The following is a 16,956-nucleotide window of genomic DNA, read 5'->3' as shown; positions in this document are numbered from 1 at the left end:
AGTGTCCCCTCACGGAGGGATTAATCGAACAGTCAATAACCAAAATCAAAGAACTTTCAATTAAGCATTCCAAATGCAAAGAAACTTTCAGGTGGGGTGACCAATATATACAGTGAGGTGCGTTACATGCAGCAGCAAACGGTCATGTAAAAACACATATGAGCTGTCATTCGCATTTCAAGTTTCATTTTAGTGTATATATGTATATATATATGCACCCATGCAGCTTTGTAAGGCACCCCCCCGGGTGGGCCAAATCCTGGGGTTATGCAGGCACTATAAACATCAAGAAGGGGGTGCAAGGGGCCACCCCCTTTCAGGGCACTTCTTTTTAACTATGGGTGCTGTGCAGACACCCCACAGCCTCAGGGACCACCGGTTCCCCAGGGCACCTTAAAAAAAAGATGTGGGCAGGCCCACCCAAGGCCCGGGGCCTCCACCTCCCAAGGCATAATGAAGTAATAGCGCGGGGGCTGGCACCACCCCCAAGCTGGGGGACCGCCACCTTCCCGGAGCACTACTTAATTATGTGGGGCGTTCCCACACAGCACCCCCACATCCTTAGATACCGACACCTCCCCAGGGCACTTTAAAAAATAGGATGCGGGCAGTGGGGACCATCACCTCCCAGGGGGGAAAAAAGTTAAAAATTATGGGTACACCCACACAGTCACACTACAGCCATGGTGACCGCCACCTCCCCTGGGCAAAATGAAGTAATAATGTGAGTGGCCAGTACGGCCTTCCCTGCAGCCATGGGTCACTTCATAAAAAAAGAATGTCGGCAGTCCCTCTGGATCCGGCCGTGCCACAGTGACCACCACCCTGCCTGGGGTAAAACAAAGTAAATAAAGGTGGGAGCCAACTTGGCCCCCCTGCAGCCCCGGGTACTGCCACCACCCCAGGATAAAACATCAGATTAATGTGGGACAGGAACCACCACCTCCCCAGGGCCCCCATCCTGCAGCTAATAATGGCCCTCAGGAACGCAACCCACCAGGGCTTGCGCATGCTATGTCCTAGGGTGCCATTCCCCCAGGGCATGGCAGCTTGTCCTGCTTTGCTGGGAGCTTTAACAGTTCCTGCCAAGTCAGAGCAAACACTTTGTTGTCAGCATGCGAGAACTGTAACAAGTTCTTGCTTGCTGAGAGCTAAGGTTTCATGTCTTTCCCTGCCCACAGATATGCAGGCAGGGAAACAGAGAACAGTTGCTTTAACATACAGGGAGCTGAATGTTTAGCAGCTTCCTGTGTTTTAAAGCTACAACGGTTCCCACAGGGGGTGGGGAGCCAGCAAGGACCGCTGGGCCTTGAGGCTCCCCCCACGGTCACCAATGGAGGTAACTGGGTGCCCTGGATGGGACCAGAGTACCCATAATAATGAGGCCAGGCCCCAGGGATACTGCAGGGCCCTCTTTCCCCATTTGCATATGGCCGGGCCCAAGGGGTTGGGGTACCCTGGACCAAAATTGGCCCGGGGAGGGGAACCATGCAGTCCTATCGCTTATTAAAATTTTTAAAAATAAAAAGGCCCAGCTTTTTGGGAGGGGGTTTCTGGGCCAAAATTGGTTCGGTGAGGGGGGCTGGAGGCCCTGCCCCCTTTCTCATCCACTCTATAAAGGGACCTCCTGCACAGAATTTGTTGGGGGATGAAGTCCCTTCAGCTAGTGAGTACCATTGGGGCCAACTTCCAGTAAGTCACACACAGCGGGATTGCTGAGAGATGATCTAAGGACCCGTCCCCTGTTTCCACCTCTATACAAATGTACCTCCTGGCACCCTATTGTTTAAGGGATGAAATCCCCTTAGATGCTGAGGGTCACTGGGGGCCAATAACCCCTTCTGTTACAGTCTGTAAGTCCCATAGGATTGCTGCAAGCTCGTTAGAACCCAGCCCCATTCTTCACCACTCTGCAATCACATCTCCTGGTGCTCTACTGGTTGGGAGATGAAGTCACCTTAGTTCCTGGGGTCCTTGGGGGCTAACAACTCCTACTGTTACCTCCACTAAGTCCTACACAGTGAGATTGCTGAGAGCTCTTTGGAGGCCCCACCTCATTTTTCCACCACTCTAAAAACATGCCTCTTGGTACACTGCTTGTTGAGGGATGAAGTCCCTTTGGATGCTGAGAGGCAAAAAGCCCTCCTGTTACCAGCAATAAGTCCCGCACAGCGTGATTGCTGAGAGCTGGTCAGAGGCCTGTCTCCTTTCTCTACCACTGTGAATGCTCCTAATAGTTTTAAAAAATGTAGAAATTCACTTAAAAAATCTAAGGTTACATGGACATTACAGTTATGAAATAGATTTTTAAAAAACATAGACATTCACTGAAAAAAACAAAGGTTACAGGGATGTTATAGTTAGGCTCACATTTCACTAGTACAAAACCATGGAAATGAAGAAGTTATAGTTACCTGAGCTAACTGCAGCTGCAGCCAGCACAGGTAAGAACGGTGGGGCCGGGTTGGGGAGGATTTGACAAATGACCACGAGGGAAAATAAATAAATAATTAATTTTCCCTCAACGTTGTCTTTTGAAATCCCAGCCACCGGGCCCTACTGCTCTTACCTGCACGGGCCACGGCTGGCTAAATATAACTTACACCCTGGCAATGCACTGCTTATGACCTCACATATTACGTCACTCATGAGATGGTCAGTGACATCACTGATTACATCACTGATGACTTCGCAAATGACTCGAGAGGTGCGCCCCGTTGATTGATTCATCAAAGCTGTGCAAACGCAAACCTGTAGAGAAGGGGAAGGACTCAAAGCCCCACGAGCCCCTGAGGCAGAAGGTGCTTACAAAGCCACTTCAATCTCGGAGGCACCGTATTTGAAATGGAAGGGGCTCTTACTGCGTGGTGTGTAACCGTAGAACCAGAGAGTGGGGCAGGGCTCAAATCCCCACAAGTCCCGTGGCAGGAGCCACTGAAACTGCCACTTCGCTCCTGGTGATTCTGTGTTTTGAACAGGGGGTTCTGATGCGTGGGACGCACCCAGGCGCGTGCCCAGATGAAGACTGGGCCAAAACTGGGCCTGTCTTCGACTGTCCTTGTCCAGAAGAGGCCGGGTTGGGCCAGCAACCTTTGAACTCACTCCTCGGATCAAAACTTTGCAACCTGGTGAGTGTTTGCTTACATTTGTTACTCCACATTGCTGTGAATCACAATTGAAAAAAGGAAAGCAGGGGATTTCAGTCTCCGCCTCCAGCTACTCCATCCTCTATTGATAAGATGTTACAGAGGGCAATCGGGGCAATTTCAACCAAAATGTAACTTACTGAGGGACGACTGTCCCTGGGTGGAGGTGACTCTGTAGATGATCCAGGCCCTCCTCTCTTGTCTATGAACACAGAGGCCATGGAACAACAACGGAGTGACCCAAATGAGTGCCCTGGTAAGAAGACTAGAGTCTGTGTTCCAAATTGCGAAAGTTTACAGAGAGAATTAAAGTAAACTACAAAAAAATCTAAATGGGTTGCAAAGACAAAAATTACTTCTGCGTTGTCCACTCCAGTCTCCACTATAATGGTACTACACGCAATCGACCACGCCACTAATTGGAGCAACATGGAGGCTCCTGGATGTAATAGAAAGCTATAGTGATTAGATAAATTCATGGAGGCCCTGATTGGCCAGGTGAAGGGAATATCAACAGTACAGCTAATTCCTATATCTGCCAAATTGAAGTAGATTGATTCATTCAATAAAACTGTCAATCACCAGAATGCCGAAAAGGTCAGGCCTCCGATGACTTTAGCAACTACCACTCAGAGTTCTTCATCCGATTTGACTTACATGCCGCACAGCCAGGCGGATCAAGTAATAACCATGACCAATATAAACAGTGGGTTATATACGAATAAGCTTAACAATCATAGTGGTTGGAAAATCAAAGTTCCCCCAGTGTGAATCCACCTTTAGTACCTGGAACTCCAGTCACCTATGGAGAGCAAGAAAAGGGGGGTGGAAAGTATCAACAACAAAAAAAAAACCTCCTGATAATTAATTTACCACCAGCAGCATGCCCATATGATATCGTGATGACAGGAGTTCCACCACTGAGGACAGGCCAAAATGAGTACCATACGGATTTGAGAAACAAATGCCTAAATTAGTTGGGAAAGTTCAGGGGCTATCCAGCATCCAAAACTAAAAAATAATGTTTACATGCCAAGTAAGGTGGATTGGAAGGAGAAGGAAAGTTCAGGTGGGTGACTGTGTAATTATTAACATTAGGAACCCGGCAGTAACATGGAAATTGTTATAGGGTAGCCATCACCATGAGGCAAGAGGTACCAAGGTATCGCTTCTACCATTGGGGTACTTCTATAAAGCACCTACTCGCATTAGAAGGGAGATTGGTCCAACTATGAAAGTGAATTAAACAGTCCCCATAGTACCCGCCTACCAGCCACCTATATTGTGAGATTATTTTTACAGCGTGTCAATTAATTGTAGGTTTGAACTACTGGACCAAGTAGACCTGGACCAAGTAGACCGACTCAATGCTGTTGATTTGACCACCCCAGTGAGAAAGGCTACAAGATTTGAGGGACTCCACCACAGGAGCCCAAGAAACAGAAGGACTCCACCCCCAGAATTAATGCCAGAAAAGGATACTTTGGGCTCAGTCTTTTTGTCCAATAATCACCTGGGGCAGAGTTTATCTGTGGCTCAATCCAAAGATCAGGAAGGTTCCATCAGCAACACTGGAGAGGGGGTGGTGGGCAATAATAATGAGTTGTCCGTCAGAGACATTACATCATTGTGCAAGTTTATCGGGGAACACCCTGGAAAAGCCTCTCCTTACCTACCATTGATTGTGCCCAAGTGAGAGAATCTAACAAATTAATGAGGACGTTAACTTTCACTGTTTAGTCCCTGATAGGATTATAAAAGCAAAAGGGGAATCTTGCTTTTTTAAGGTGATTTCATGAAACTTTGCTTGTCTGGGCAAACAACATGAAAACTAAGACTGGGGATCTTTTATAAGCCATTATGATATTTGTTTATTGCAGGAAACATGGCATATGTCACAAATAGGTAGAGGAGGCTACTCTACCTTTAGTGTTGAGGCAATTTCTAAAGGTAGAGGAAGACCATCGGGTGGGCTGGTGATCTGGGTAGGAACATACTTAAATTGCAAGGTGGTGGGGTGCGAGGTCTTCTTGAATGATGTTATGTGTGTTTCCATAAGATTACCCCCAGGAAACACTATTTGTATGATATCTACCCCAGACCAATTGGGAATAAAAAAGAATCACCAGCAGTTAGTCAGCTAAATTTTTATTTGAGTAATCTTAATCCAAGGGTATTAAAAACTGTGGGGTGAGGGGCCTAAATTGCCAACTTGAAACCTTAGACCACAAATATACAAAGAACGTCCTGATAAAAGATAGAATTTGGTCTATTCCGGACTTGAATATTGATGCAATCAAGAAATGGTCCCCTTTGGCAATTCAAATAAATGCACTGGTTCTAAATCATAACTTGCCAACAGGAGGACCAGGTCTGACAGAATAGGTAAGAACACCTTTACTGTCTCAAATGGTTCAAGTCTGATTGATTACCTTCTAGTAGATGTAAGAATATGGTTCTTGGTCAAGGACATGAGTGTGAGATCCAGACATGACAGTGATCATAATCCTCTGGAGTTGATGTTGGATTTGCCAATGGATTCCACATCTGGAACCGCTATTAGCCCTGTGGACGATAGGTGATGCCTAACCCATAACAAACGAAGAATCCACTGGCGCGCAGTGGTACGATCAGATCAAGCAATGAGGTCCATCTACATCCATGTTGAGAGCTTACTTGTAGGAAATATGTAATTTAAAACTTGTTTTAACCTAGATGCTGTTCAGCTAAAAATAGGGGAGATACACCAACGTGTATTCAAGACTCTAAAAAACGAAATTTCAATGCACCCAGGACTAAGAGACAAATTAAGATTGATATGTTGTTGTATGATAGTCAGGGCAGGAAAGCCAAAATAGCCCCGGTTAAGGCAATCAAAACTAAGAACAAGGGGCGAGCTGTCTTTATGCAGTTTTGGGATGTAGTAAAAAGTAGGAACCACCGGAGTGGTACTGTGAAGAAACAGATGTTCCTCAGTCCCCAACATGGATTTGTTGTACCATTTTCGGATTAATTCATCATACGTTTTTATGCTTTTTTGTCCCTTCTTTATTGCAATGCACGAATTAAATGCCTTTTTAGGTCTCGCCTGCCGATGCGCTTGCGCATTCGAGCTGGCGAGAGATATAGGGGCTTATCCAGAGTTTAACCAAAGTGGCGATTTCATGCAGTGCACGTGCGCTTTTAGGTCAATGCGCAAGCGCAATGAGTTAAAATGCGCGTGCACATCATCAAATCGCCAGCCATCTGTTCTCCAGCTTGGTGCCGCCAGCAGCTCTTCCCGCTCCGCCCCCTGCTGCATCAAAGCGTGCGCTCTGACTCAGCCATTTCTCCTCCCCTTTCAGTTTCACGGCCGCCAGGCCGTGTCTCCTGTTTTTTTTTACTTTTTTCCCCTACTTGTTTACTCTCTCGTCCTCTTCCTCTTGTTTCTCTTCTTTCTCTTGTTAACACAGCAGTCCGTGCGGCAACTGAGGGCTTCAGACATGCTACAATTCCTAGCTCAATATCGCCCAATCCCTTACCCTGTCCTTGCATGAATATGGCAGCTGCACACTTTTGTTTGGTTCTGCATATCAGCGCGGCACACCGCATTTTATGTTTACATGTATCGGCATCAGATTCTTGCACTGCTGGCCCGGTCGGAAATGAAGGCTTCAGACATGCTACAATCCCTTACCCTGTCCTTGCATGAATATGGCAGCTGCACACTTTTGTTTAGTTCTGCATATCAGCGCGGCACACCCCATTTTATGTTTACATGTATCGGCATCGGATTCTTGCACTGCTGGCCCGGTCGGAAAGTGTTATGGTAAACATGTTGTTCCTGTTTACATTTCACATGCTTTACCTTAAGCAGTTCACGCGGACCCAGAGGGCTACAGACACACTACAATGCTGGCCTCATTATTGCCCCACCTCCACCCCGTCCTTGCAAGAATATGGCAGTGGCCCACTTTTGTTTGGTTCGGCATATAACCTGTCCTTGCATGAACATGGCAGCTGCACACTTTTGTTTGGTTCTGCATATCAGCGCGGCACACCGCATTTTATGTTTACATGTATCGGCATCGGATTCTTGCACTGCTGGCCCGGTCGGAAAGTGTTATGGTAAACATGTTGTTCCTGCTTTCATTTCACATGCTTTACCTTAAGCAGTCCACGCGGACCCAGAGGGCTACAGACACACTACAATGCTGGCCTCATTATTGCCCCACCTCCACCCCGTCCTTGCAAGAATATGGCAGTGGCCCACTTTTGTTTGGTTCGGCATATACCCTTTCCTTGCATGAATATGGCAGCTGCGCACTTTTGTTTGGCTCTCCATATCAGCGCGGCACACCGCATTTTATGTTTACATCATCGGCATCGCATTCTTGCACTGCTGGCCCGGTCGGAAAGTGTTATGGTAACCATGTTGTTCCTGCTTACATCGCCAGACATCTGTTGCCCAGCTTGGTGCCGCCAGCAGCTCTTCCAGCTCCACTCCGCCCCCTGCTGCATCAAAGCTTACGCTCTGACTCAGCCATTTCTCCTCCCCTTTCTGTTTCATGGCCGCCAGTCCGTGTCTCCCCAGCTTGGTGCCGCCAGCAGCTCTTCAAAGGATTTCTCCTCCCCTAATTATTCACGGCGGCCGGCCGTACTTTCACTTTCACGGGCGGCAGGCCGTGTCTCGTTTTTTTTTTACTTTTTCATGGACTCCTCCCACCCTCCTCCCACCTTCCCCGCTCTTGCTGGTATGTCTTTGACATGTCCGTGGTTTCTTATACCCTACTTTACCTATTTTTTTGTTTTCAACACATTTCTTCCAGTCTTTCCCTTTCTGTTCTCCTTATTCATTAAGCGATTTTCCCCGAGTTTTCTGTTAGCCATGTTACTCTCTCATTATCCTTTCAATATGTATATTTTTGATTATCATCCGTTTCTATTATCCATCCGCTGATTTACTTTTTCTTCTATTATTATTGTCTCCCGTTCTCATTTTCTTCTGGTCCTCCTATCTTTCAGCATCTCACCTTTTACCTTTTTCTTACGATCTGTTACCCACACCCCCTTTTTAAGTATACCGTTTTTAGGAACTGGAATAAAAAAAAAAACGATATAAGATGAACATACCGCAGTTTCCTCTGCTCTATCATTGTGTCCTAACATCCCACGCACTTGTGCCTGCATGTAAAATCAATCATCTCGCTGACGTACAAGAGACCCTTAACACACCTGCTTTGGCCTTAAAATATCACACCCGTTTTATGTCCCGGTTCCCTTTTTACTCACAATCACAGGATGGGGCACCAGCTCAATTATTGCTTTTTAATAAGACTGCAAGTGCGCTAAAAATGCCAAATTCTCAGTTCGCGTATGAAAGGACCGATTCCCAGGGTTCTTGGCCAGCATCTGTGTTTGAAGTTACTGCTCGTTTCTCGTACCCGAATCACAATCCTTCCCTTTGAAGCCCAGCAGCGAGTGTTGTTGCTATCACTAGTGCAGCAGGTGCAGTGGCACCGACGCCGAGTGGTTAGCCACTCCCGCTGCAGCCCCGTCCTTGCTGCATTTTAGTACCCACATGGTGGGCAAGTGTTACCCTTTTCTTTGGTTGCATAAGGTAGCATGGAACTTAAGTTGTGCTTGCGCGCTTCTGGTGTTCTGGGAATGGACACTCGTGTACTAGCTATGCCCTTTAGACGTGTTTTCATTCATTCCAGTATTTTGCACTAAATGCAGGTGCACTGTCAACTTGCCAACGCTGAAAAATGGGGTGCTGTAGCGGGCTTGACTTTGCACAACACCGCACCTCATAGCTCACAAGCGTGATCTTGTGCAAATGAGGCCTATAATCCACACACTGGTTCAAGAGCAGTTGGAAGTCTTTCAAGGCATTACAGGTACATGATGTGGTTCACGCTGTTCTAAATCTTCTCCACTTTTTTTGGGTCATTGGTGGTAAACCTGTGCCGAAAGAAATCATTTTTGTGTTTTAAAATGAAATTTTTCAATGAGCAACCAAACACGTCGTCTTACAAGTGCACCTGCAACCAGCGCAGGGGCGGCCACCTAGTCCTCACTCTAATACAATAACTGCCTCTTTTAACATATACACTGGAGGATGTGCCTACTGTTTTTTTACTCGGGGAAACAGCGGTTCTACTGCGTTTACCTCTAACCCGCTGTATTTTCACCGACATGTCGTGGGAGTATTCATTTTGGGCGTTAATGTTCAACGCTGCATTAACCGCTTTTCAGGACTACAGGTGGGAGCACACCTATGGTAAATAGATAATTACATTACAACAGTGACATTTTCACTGACACTTATTTGGATCTGTCAAATAAACAAAACGAGGATTTTCTTTTTTTACTTTTCTTCAGTCAGAGCTAGGAGTGTGCACATTTCAGCGAGTTAGGAAAGACAAATGCTTCCATGGGTTGTTTGAACAATCTGCTCGCGTATGAGCTTTCAAACATTGTAGCATTCCGTCATTTGTATGGGGGCTTGCAGTGAGTTTCCAATACACAATGCTTCCCTGGCATTCCTTTTCTGAAAATAGCCAGCTCACGAATGAGCTTTGATGTAAAATTGCAGCATTGTAGCCGGCATGATTTAAGATTCTGAACTGGGAACTGCCACTCTCGCTTAGTAAATTAGACTCCAAACATTTGTTCTCTTGTGCCTTCAACATGATAAGCCGGCTCGGCAGTGAACTTGCAAAGTAGACAAAGTCGGTTGGCTCAATTCTATGCGAGGGTTATTGACTTTAGGAACAGAATGGAACCGATTAGGCAACGCTTACTTACAGGGGAAAACTAAACATGTACCTTTACTAATGCTATAGATGTAACATTTGCTAATGTTATAACTATTGCCATTTCTAATAACAAAATTAATACTTTTATATTTTGAAAAACATAAACAAAAATTAAAAAATATTTACATTTTCCACACCAAAAGCTCAAACTTTTCTATTTTAGCAAAAAATAAACAAACATTTTCAACACCAAAAACTCAAACTTTTCTATTGCGAGACCTATTGCATTTCCAATGCTTGTTAAACATGGCCTCTTCTGGTGTGTTATGAACACCGAAGAAGGCAGTTTGCCGAAACGCATTTGTTGCTGTTGGGTGCCGAGGAATAAAGTTTTTTCGAGCGCCCCCGAGAGTGTGGAGTTTCTTTTGAGGCAAGGAAACAGAGCGATAATTTGTGTATAATATATATATTTATTTCAGAATTTTCTTTTTGAAAAAAAAAAAAGCAATCTGCTTGGACAGCAGTTACTGTCAATGCATTATAAATGACAGCCTGCTTGGAGATCATTTATAAATGTCATAGGTGGTCCCTCTGCAATGGGAATGGAGTAATTTACTCGGTCCCCCTGAAGGAACGACGAGCCATCTGCCAAATTATGTATTTGGCCCTAAATGTCCAATGGTAAAGAGTTAACTTAATGTCATGATCATTTGTAATTGCATTCAAGCAAGCTATTAATCTTGTAGACGTCGAAGTTTAAACCTTCCTGGGTTTTAAATTGTGATTGTGTTTTCATCAGGACTAACACGTCATACACCCTAAGTAATAAAACGAAGAGCTTGCTCAGTGTTGTGCCTAACAACACTGGACATAGACTATTAATACATGCTATGTAAAAGTCTTGAGGTAACAATTGGTGACCTGTGCATGCTACATCATTAAGTAACAGGATCACGTAGGAATTCTTCCATTAGATTAGGACCCAAGGATGTCCTGAAAGATATATCATATGGATATCAGATTCAGAAAACAAAGAATGCAAAACCAATGTGTATGGGCCATAACAAGTGGGAGTTTCTCACCAACTGCTATGTATATATCTTGGTTCAAAGACCTCGACAATCCTCTGTGGGTATAAGGAATAATTGTAACAATATATAAAACAATATATAACAACATATAATAATCAAACAGCAGTGCCATTGCTGAGTGTGTGCCATGTAGAAGTTATGTAAGTCTCCAAATGTTGAGTAAATGGACAGAGGTTTGCCTGGCAAATTCCATGACAATAGAGTCTCATGAGCCCTTACCTTAGGACAAATAAAACCACCAAGATGCACATTTTGGGCCCCATTATATATAGGGCACACTTTCCCTATTTGCGCCCAATGCATCTTAAAACAGGTGCACCAGGTGCAAACAGGGAATATGCGCCCTATTACACGGCATGTGCTGCCCTGGGGGCAGCGCATTCCTGTGAAAAACAGAGCGGCTGCTTTGAAGCCACTCCATGTTTTCACAGTGCAGGCAGCAACCCGCCTGCACTTTTAAAGGGGATTAGAGATCTCCTTGCAGGCAAGTGCAGTCAGTGACTGCACCCGCCTGCAAGGGGAAGTCTGGGGGTTCCATGGGACCCTCTCCCCCCTCCAGAGGGCTTCCATTAGGGGAAGCACTAACAGTGTGCTGCTTTTTGATGGCCCACTGTTAGTGCGTCTCCTGAGAGTTTCTTTGCCTCTGCGCCCATGTCTGTAGTACGGCACAGGTGCAGGGGCAAAGTGATTCCCTCATTTGCATGGGACACGCCCCCATGAAAATGAGGGAACACCCCCCTGAAAATAGCGCTGGTACTTTATGTGCACCAGCGCAATCTGTATTACAGAAGGGGCCTCACAATTGTCTGCAGCCGATTCTGTAATTCCAACTTGCCTCGGGGAGCGCAGAGTGGGCGCAGAAGTAATACGGCCCCTGGTGTCTACACTTGGTTGTAAATTATTAATTAGGACCATTTTTAAATGTGCTGAGCATGTACAATTTCTAAACCACTATGCCTGTATGAATCCCTTTCCTTCGAAACAGCTTATCAACCAGTATAAACACCAGAAGCAACCTACATGTTAATTGGTGTCTATAAACTGCCTAATTAGGAGGGGAAAATCCATTATCACTGGAAGCCTGAAAAAATCACATTTCTTAACTGTAGTCTGCCAACTCCTGAAGATATACAGAGCTTCATGGTAAACATATTTTTGTAAAACAACTTTTAGTAAAAGGACAAATGAGCGTAATTCAAATTCCCTATCCACACTTACAAGGCACTTCATGACACTGGCCTAGCATACCTCAATACTCTGATACCCTCCATGCACAAATCCCCCGCCTCCATTCACAACTTCCAAACCATCATGATTTTCGTCAGCGACTGGATGAACTGCAATCATCTCAAGTTAAATCCTGATAAGACCGAACTGGTACTTACAGGTGGCAGCTCCAGTCCCTGGACCTCCCTTTTTTGCCCTCTTTCCCTCGGCACCCCCCCCTTCACCTTCTCCCTCTCTTAAAACACTAGGGATCAAACTCAACAACAATCTTACAATGCACTCCCAGATCGGCAATGTGGTCTCGTCCTGTTTCCTGACCCGTCGCACAATACGCAAGATCTCCCGTTTCTTTTTCTTTTCAGCCCTTAAACTCATTCTCTTGGCCATGGTCATGTCACGACTTGACTACAGCAACATTTTGTACACCGGCCCTCCTGCCTATGACCTTCGACGCCTTCAACTGATTCAAAACCATGCAGCTCGACTTATCTATAAACTCCCGAAATCTCACCAGGTTACCCCTCTGCTAAAAGCCCTACATCGGCTTCTCATCGGTGAGCGTGCCTTTTTTAAGATGGGATGTATGACCTTCCAGGCCCTGGCAGGTACTGCACCAGCTTTCATTAATTCCAAAATCAAAGCGTATGTCCCCAACAGAGATCTGCACTCCTCCACTCAGTCTCTACTCTCCGTTCCCCGCTTCAGGAAGAAGAAATAAGGGGTTTGAGGTTTTCCACCTTGGCTCCGACCTTCTGGAACACTCCCATTCACTATTAGCTCCTCTCTTACTTACCTTGACTTTCGCAAAGCCCTCATGACCCTCCTCTTCTCACGAGCTTTTTCTCCCTAGCTGTCTTTCTCTACCTTTCCGGGTCTGTGTCCTTAGCGCCAAGAAACCGTACGGTGATTGAGCGCTTCACAAGTCTCTTAACTTCAACTTCAACTTCAACTTCAACTTCATATCGAAAACCAGATCTGGAGGTCAAACCTTCACCTACATCTCTCCTAAAGGGGAATTAGCGTTTACAACGCTGTCATTACATCGCATGACTATTACAATGCTGTTGTTACAACAACCGTGTTTTTAGTATGCAATGCATTTACATTACAAGTCATTACAACGACTTGTTGTAGATGGCGCTGAGGTATTGGAAATTAATTCCAACACCTTCCCTGCTGTTGCGCAAACAGGTGTGTTCAGTGATGTCCAGTACTTTCACAAGTATTATATTTCATTTCATACAATACATAACAATTGATGAAGTCCTCATTCAATACAGTGCTCGGTGGGTGTCAAAGAAAAAGGGGTTAGATTCAGTAAGGTAGGGTGTGGTTGGAATAGGTAGGGGGACATGGAAAAAGGAATTGTGTCCTGTGAACAATTCTGCATCCATCTAAGAACATTTCCAGTTTTAAATAGATCACACGGTTCCCTATATAAACATTACACGGGGGCCATATATGGCTAATTCTGTTGTAGCGTGTATGTTGAAGAAAATACTGTCGACGTTTCGACCCCTATGGTAAGGGCAGGTAGTACCTCAGTCTAGGGTCTTCATCAGGACTAAAGAAGTAATGAGCACATATATATTATGGCGTTAGAGATGTCCCACTTCAGTTGGAGACTCGCGCCGTTGAAAGGATTTATGTTCTTCTGCGAAAGAGAACTGTAGGTGGATGTATGGAGTCCCAGATGAGTTGAGAGCTAGCGTTGTAAAGGTGAATTTGGGGAACCCCTTCAAAGGGGAATCGCTGTTCGTGTCCGGTCTTAATGTCCGTTAGTTGAGGTGGTAAGGTGTAGATCAGTCACACCATCTGTGTCCCTGCTGGAGTGAATCCTCAGCGGAAAACCGCTGAGGATTCACTCCAGCAGGGACACAGATGGTGTGACTGATCTACACCTTACCACCTCAACTAACGGACATTAAGACCGGACACGAACAGCGATTCCCCTTTGAAGGGGTTCCCCAAATTCACCTTTACAACGCTAGCCGTTGAAAGGATTTATGTTCTTCTGCGAAAGAGAACTGTAGGTGGATGTATGGAGTCCCAGATGAGTTGAGAGCTTGCGTTGTAAAGGTGAATTTGGGGAACCCCTTCAAAGGGGAATCGCTGTTCGTGTCCGGTCTTAATGTCCGTTAGTTGAGGTGGTAAGGTGTAGATCAGTCACACCATCTGTGTCCCTGCTGGAGTGAATCCTCAGCGGAAAACCGCTGAGGATTCACTCCAGCAGGGACACAGATGGTGTGACTGATCTACACCTTACCACCTCAACTAACGGACATTAAGACCGGACACGAACAGCGATTCCCCTTTGAAGGGGTTCCCCAAATTCACCTTTACAACGCTAGCTCTCAACTCATCTGGGACTCCATACATCCACCTACAGTTCTCTTTCGCAGAAGAACATAAATCCTTTCAACGGCGCGAGTCTCCAACTGAAGTGGGACATCTCTAACGCCATAATATATATGTGCTCATTACTTCTTTAGTCCTGATGAAGACCCTAGACTGAGGTACTACCTGCCCTTACCATAGGGGTCGAAACGTCGACAGTATTTTCTCCAACATACACGCTACAACAGAATTAGCCATATATGGCCCCCGTGTAATGTTTATATAGGGAACCGTGTGATCTATTTAAGACTGGAAATGTTCTTAGATGGATGCAGAATTGTTCACAGGACACAATTCCTTTTTCCATGTCCCCCTACCTATTCCAACCACACCCTACCTTACTGAATCTAACCCCTTTGTCTTTGACACCCACCGAGCACTGTATTGAATGAGGACTTCATCAATTGTTATGTATTGTATGAAATGAAATATAATACTTGTGAAAGTGCTGGACATCACTGAACACAGCTGAATTAAATTCAGTTTCAAATTTCCTCAGTTTATGTGTGTACCTTTTAACATTTATTGATGAAATTATTTTATGAAATGTTATGTAACCGACCACTTTTTTGTAACTACATGTTGACCCAGGTCGGTGAGTAAAGGGTTTACCCCGTTATTACCTACCACGTTGCGCAAACAGGAGTAGGAATAATAAATAACACTATTCCTAAGTCCAGCGCACCCCCTGCAGCAAGTCGTTCTATTGACTTGCGATGTAAATGCATCGCATACTAACAACACAGTCGTTGTAATGACTACGTTGTAAAAGCACACAATGTAATATATCGCGTTGTAATGTACTATATTCCTCTTAAAGCATGGAATGACCTGAATCTACACATAAGAACCTACTTCTCACTTCTTAAATTCTGCAAGTGCGGAAGACCAGGCTTTTCAAGTAGTCCCACTAGGCCTTTGGAGTGCCGAGCTTAACACCTGCTCAGTGCCAGGATACCAATCCGGGTTATAGGGCAGTCTACAAATCTGCATTACATAAGACAACAAGTGGAGAAATAAAAACAACAAACCTCTAGTAGCATGTATAAATTACATTTCTGTCAAGTTGAAGATCTTTTTGTAAATATATTTTTCGATGTAAGTAGGGAACAAAAAACAAGCCTGGTCGATGAGATTATCTTGCCCCCAGGAAATACAAATGATCTTAGAAATTGTCAGTAGGATATGATTTAAAAATAAAGCTCCACCAATAATATTTCTCTTACACTGGTCTTCTCTGCTGAATGAAGTGCAATCTTGCAGAAAACTCAGGTAGTGTAACTAGTTCCACTGAATTATAAGGGCAATAGACTGCACTCAGGTTGCCTTCTGGTAAGAAGGAAAGTAGACATGTAAGAATTCAGACTTGAAATGTTTCCTTTGGATCTGCATTTTTGCCATCTACATCATGGCATTAGATCTATGACTTTGTAATGTAAGAAATCATCAGCAGTACAAAGTCCTGCTTTTAAACCTCATGTTAGCTCCATCAGCCTTCTCTAACTTTATATCCTTAGCAGCATCATATTAAGGAAAAAGAAACGAATTCTTCCCTTATACCTAAGTGATGGGCTACTAAATGATCATTCAATTCAAAGGGTTCAACAAGATTTCCACACAACATCTGACCATCTTCAGTTTTTGGCATTTCAGATAAACATAAGCAGGTCCAGACAAATTTCAACACAAACATTACAATATTTCTCTGACTTATTCGTCACATATAACAAGAAAGAAGACTCAGAAAAAACGAATAATCGAAATGCCACCAATACTTGCCGCATAGAAACACAAGAATGCCTGTTATTAAAACATGGCATGGCATCTATACAGATAATACTCAATTTACCACCATCTTAAATTGACTGGGAGAGGATTTGACACCCAGTTCAAGAATGTATCATTTTTGTAGAAAAAACAAGGACTGAAAATAGCGACAAAGACCTTCACAGTCAGTGGTACAGACGTCCTTGAAGAATACATGTTCTTTAGTTTCATGACATAATTATGGTTTACTCCGTATTAGTAATCACAGTATTTTTTATATGAAAGCGTCAGTGTGGACTTTATTTATTTTGGGCCCTGTAAAAGCGCATTTAATCTGTACAGTTGTAGCAGGAATTCTTGACTCACTCGCCCATACATTTTAGTATTGCTTTCTTTTATTACTTTAAAAGCAAGTCTTAGGGAGTGTTTTCCCTTTGTAAAAGGTGCCCAAGTCCTGTTACTGAGTGTTGATTATGAGCTTTTGCCTGCAGTTAAAATTCTCATGAAAGAGAGCTAGGTTAATAGTATCCTTTCCTTACACCATGGTCCTCAGGTGAGAGTGATTCTAAACGAAAAATCAGCAGTAGT

The 16,956-nt window shown here is 44.5% G+C and overlaps 1 protein-coding gene across 1 annotated transcript in view; it reads left to right on the top strand.

Moving 5' to 3' along the window:
• The window catches only part of LOC144782820 (cytochrome P450 2F2-like), a 280,070-nt gene that overhangs the window by 193,200 nt on the left and 69,914 nt on the right, over positions 1–16,956 (top strand). The gene's annotated exons all lie outside the window — the stretch shown is intronic.

This window comes from Lissotriton helveticus, chromosome 9, assembly GCF_964261635.1.
Source record: "Lissotriton helveticus chromosome 9, aLisHel1.1, whole genome shotgun sequence".
NCBI lineage: Eukaryota > Metazoa > Chordata > Amphibia > Caudata > Salamandridae > Lissotriton > Lissotriton helveticus.
Note: the sequence above shows the minus strand (reverse complement) of the source record. Positions and strands in the feature narration are given on the sequence as shown.